The sequence below is a fragment of the Corvus kubaryi genome, unplaced genomic scaffold (assembly GCF_017639235.1).
Source record: "Corvus kubaryi isolate FWS band 111438036 unplaced genomic scaffold, C.kubaryi_AGA036_p1.0 61897, whole genome shotgun sequence".
In the NCBI taxonomy this organism is placed as follows: Eukaryota; Metazoa; Chordata; class Aves; order Passeriformes; family Corvidae; genus Corvus; species Corvus kubaryi.
This window is the reverse complement of record NW_024581424.1, coordinates 1-4,662: the sequence shown is the minus strand read 5'-3', so window position 1 is coordinate 4,662 and position 4,662 is coordinate 1. Positions and strand designations below refer to the sequence as shown.

General features: G+C 44.4%; 1 long non-coding RNA gene across 1 annotated transcript in view; it reads left to right on the top strand.

The window, feature by feature from the left end:
* LOC121672407 overlaps positions 1 to 4,604 on the top strand; it is a 52,509-nt gene extending 47,905 nt beyond the window's left edge. The window contains exon 5 of the long non-coding RNA XR_006018870.1: positions 3,356 to 4,604. This is a non-coding gene — a long non-coding RNA (uncharacterized LOC121672407). The remainder of the gene's footprint in view (positions 1 to 3,355) is intronic.
* The last annotated feature ends 58 nt before the right edge of the window (positions 4,605 to 4,662 follow it).

Sequence of the window (4,662 nt, the reverse complement as noted above, 5' to 3'; positions counted from 1 at the left end):
CGGGCCGGGGTCCCGGGCAGGACCCGCCGGGCAGCGGCGAGGGGGGGCCGGGTGGGCCGGCGGAGGCGCCTCTGCGCCGCACAGGGTTAACGACGGCGGGGCCGCGGGGGCCGGCGGGACTTGTAGGCGCCGCGGCATGACGGGAGCTGCCGCGAGTCGCGGCCGGGATTCGCCGGCAGCGGCCGTGACGGCGCCCGCCTGCTCTGGGGTGGCGGGGTCGCAGCCGTCCCGTCGGGCGGGAGGTCAGGTGCGGCCCGGCCGCGCTCAGCCGCCGCGCTGGGCCGGCCCGTGCCCGGCCGGGGGTCTCGGCGAGCGCAGGCGTTATCCCCGCGCCCTGAGCAGCGGCCTCGGGGCGCGGCCCGGCCGGGTGCGTGCCTCGGGCGCCGGCAGTTCGGTGCCGCTTTTGCCCCTTCGCCCTGGAGCCGGTGGTGCCGGGGCGCCCGGCCAGCCCTGGCCAGGCCCGGTATCGGCGGTGCCGGGGCTTCCCGGTGCCGCTCGCTGCCCGCGGCTCCGCGCCCGGGCCGGGCCGTGGGGCATCACCGCGGTCCGGCAGGGCTCGCCCGCAGCCGCGTCCTCCCGAGAGGGATTTGCTTTGGTTAAACCACACGGGCGGCTCGTCCGCGCTGGCTCTGGGGCTCCTGCCGCCCCGCCGCACCTGTGGCTGCTCGGGGCCCCGGAGCGACAGCGGCTCACAGGCTCACTGCGTGTGCGGAGCTTTGCTTCCACTTTGTGCTGAGCTCTGCACCGAACCCGAGAGCAGATAGATGCCTTCCTGCGGCCTCCGCCGCTCAGCTTGCGCGGATAGCAAAGGTTGGCACGTGGCAGCACGGGATCGAATGCGTTTATCTGCAAGTTGCGGGTTTTTTTCTTTGAGTTTTAAAGTGTGAAGTGGAGGAATTACGATGCGTGAAGATGCTGAAGTGCTTTGAAGTTACGGGGCAAGCCCAGGAAGCAAACAGGACTTCCTAGTTTACCTGATAGAGGGGTGTTTTTTCTCCGGACAAAGCGGGGAGGAAAGAGAAAGGAGGAAATGTACTACGTGTTAATTTAATTTATGCCAATAGTGCAAAGTCAGCTCTTGTTAAACCTTCTGATGTTTTAAAGTCACTTGTTAATTAACTAGAGATAATGTGCTCCGTGTATCAAAGGAATGACAAATAATAAATAGGTCTGAAGTGAATGTAGTAAATTTTGTTTGTGTTTTTATCTTTTCCTCCTTACGTTTTGGAAGCAGATCTTGAAAGACAGTGGTGTCATGCATCCGCAGTCATCTGAACTTGGGGCTGAGCATGCTTAAACTTCTCTTGGGAATGGAAAGATTCTTGTTAGGTTATTTTCCTTGCTAATAGTAATCCTCTTGAGATTCAGAAGAAGACTAATTTATTAGTTAACTAATAAATAAAGTGCAAAGAAAATTACACTGTTGCAGTCAAACAACAACAAAAAAGGAAATATGCCGTAGTAGGCTTGTTTTCTGTTGCTCATTTTCTTCGAGAGGTATGTGAGGAGCTCTACAAACAGTTTTTGTGTTAGAAAGCATATCAGATTTTGCCAGTGATATCACCTGAAATGCAGTTTTTAAAGTACACATAGATGGTTCTCAGAAGAAAGAAAACAAAGAAGTGAAATATATGGGTTTTTCCAAGGGAAGGTATTGTTCTAGTGAAGAAAAAAATGTTGTTTTGCATGTAAAAGAAAATGCTGGGTAGCCACAGAAAAGGGATAAATGCCTTAAGTGCCAGCTTTATAACCCCTGGTGGTTTGGACTTGCAGCGTGAAGCTGTTGAAGATGGCTTGAGATACAAAATCAGCAAGTTCAGAACAAAATGAAACAGAAAAGGTCAAGGCAAGGAAAATATGAGTAATCTATTGTAATGTGCTTTAAACTTACTAGTGTATGGCCTACTCTGTTCCCATTCTAAGCAGTGCTTTTCCAGTTTTGCAATAGTAGGTTTTCCTGGATTCTGTTTTCTTACTCTAGTGGCAATGCATTAGCACTGCGATTGTGCTTTAGCACAAGAAAAATAATACATCCCCTTTCCAAAAATGTATAATCTACCTGCAAATACTGTACTGTATTAGCAGTGGAAGCTAGAGGTAAAGGGGTCAAATAGTTGAGGGTACCCAAAGGAAAGACAAGATTAATAATAGAGATTATCTAATCTGGCAGCCGTTGTACACTTAACAGTAGGACAATTTTTGAAGGCCAAAATAAGATCACAGAGAAATTAAAGGTGGGATGAAATGCAGTACAGTTTTAGTAAAAAAAGACTGTGCAAGACTATCTCTTTACCTTATGTTTCATTGTGAGGAAACTTTGGTAGAGGAGAACATTTGATAGTGTACCATGTGAGGAAATCATGTAAAATGGAGAAAATTTGGATTAATTGCACTGTAAGGTGACTTTGGAATGAACTGACAGATAGTAGGTGGAGAGAGACTGTGCTGCTGGAAAGAAGGCTGCAAACTGGAGTTTCCGAAGACTATTGGAATTCTTTCCTTAGTGACACTAGTGTCATAAAATCTTATGACACAAAACCGGTGGACTGTATTGATAGAGCGGAGGATTAGAATATCCATGTGCTGACAAGATGAGTCAAAACTGAGATTAATAGAATTAGATGAGATTTAGTGATGTGAATAGAAACTGATCACAATTTTTCTAGAAGAGTTCATCACTTCAGTGACAGGTTGGTAGTTGGTGTAATAGTCAGTATCAGCAGAATGATAGCATGTGACATGGTTGAGAAAGTAAAATTTTTAACAAAGTGTTAAGGGATGGATTTCCTGGATGTATAGAGAATATTACTGTCAAAGTATATGGCATTAGTAAGACCTTATCTGGAGCCCAACTATCACCCACATTCAGATAAATGGGTTCAAACGGATGGAAGAGATGCAGAAAAGGACCACATGGATGTTAAGAGGAATAGAGAGGCTTAACAGAAAGACACAGAAGTGACAATTACACTGTTATATAAGGATGGAAAATAATTATATGAGCTCAAGATTAGAGCAAAACAAATGTGTGTAAAAGGGATAATGGGTAGACTTTGCTGGAAATTGCAGGAAGAGCTCTTAACTATCAGACTAACGATATTCTGGAGCAGTTTCAAATGAGAAAGAAGTATAAATTTCTTTTAAAGGGAAGTTTGATATATCCAGGAAAGCACATCAGTGTTGAGTTCTGCATAGTAGCGGGGAATATGAATCAGGAGCCCTGGATATCCCCTTGCATAATACTGCATTGTTGTGTATCAGTAAAATGGATTCTGAGATGGATATGTTCATTTACATTTTTAAAATGCTGCTGTTTTTTGTCTTATTAATTTCCTTTTAATATGCCCCTTAATAGCAACAGAGTAGTTTGGTTGTGTTTGCTGCGAACGAACTGTGTGTTTGGTTTGGACACTATGGCTGAAGGTGAATTCATGCAGTGCTACCTGAGTTCTTGTGCCTGGATGGGTTACTTGTAGGAGTCTTCATGGAACAATTTTTAGGTAAGTTTTTAGCCATCTAGGCCAAGGCAATGTTGCATTCTAAAATGTATGTATAGTCAGCTTCCTTGGGATGTTACCTGAGACCTTGTGTCTTTTTTTCCTGCCTTTTGAATGGCATAGTTTTTACATACAGCACTTAGTGCAGTACTGAGGAATTAACAGAAGAACCTAAAGATTAAAGAATATTGCTTTTCAGCAAGGCTGCTGTCCTCGAGGCAGACAGTTTAGATTTTTACTTGGCTTTTTGGCTTTTGGGAAATCTCCACAGGGCAGAGAGTTAAGCAATCATTACTCAGTCATCCATTTTAATTTTATTTTTCAGTCCACAGCTGTAGCAGGTTATTCAAAGGGAAATAATATGTTTTAAGGGGGTAACTTCCTGTTCAGTAGTCAACAGAAAACAAAGTGGTAGAATCAATCCAATCATCAATTTATGCGTTAAGTGCTAGCAGTGGCACTTTGAGTAGTTGCTGAAGCAAAGAAGTGAATGGATTATAAGAATTAAACTTCCTTCATATGCCTAGAGGTGAACAAGTCATGAAAATGGAAGGCTCATGTAGTATGAGACAGTACGAAAGACTAGGAAGAAAGACAAAAAAAATGTATTATTTCTAAATGGTTACTTGTACTTTTTTTCTTTAAAGTGGGATTTGAGCTACAGACATTTATCTTGAAGCTTATAGGGCAGAAGTGTTACCATGAAGTGATGGTATGAGTGTGGAATGAAACATACTCGGTTGTTATTTAACCCAGATTCCTGAAAACTATTTTCCTCTTCCATCATGAGTCTGATTCTTTAAGGAGAATAATTCCTATTCATAGCAGGTTCTTTCTCTTGTTCTTTTTTTGACCTTTTTGAATTGGAAGGAAGTCGTGGACTTCCCGTTGAAATGGTAGGAGCACTGTGTTAGGCCTTCAGCAAAGGAAAATTTTCTGACCTGATTTGCCCGTGTCATCCTACAAGGCTTTCTGCCATAAAAAAAGGCACTTCCACTGGTGCCACTTGTTTCTAGTCCTCTTGTGCTGTATTTTGCCTTTTGAAATAACACTGATTGGGGGAGCAAAGTCATGGAAGTGAGCAGCATTCATGTGATAAAACTGATAATGACATTGTATGACTCAATAACAAAAGCAAAACAGCTCATATTTTAGTATTAAACAA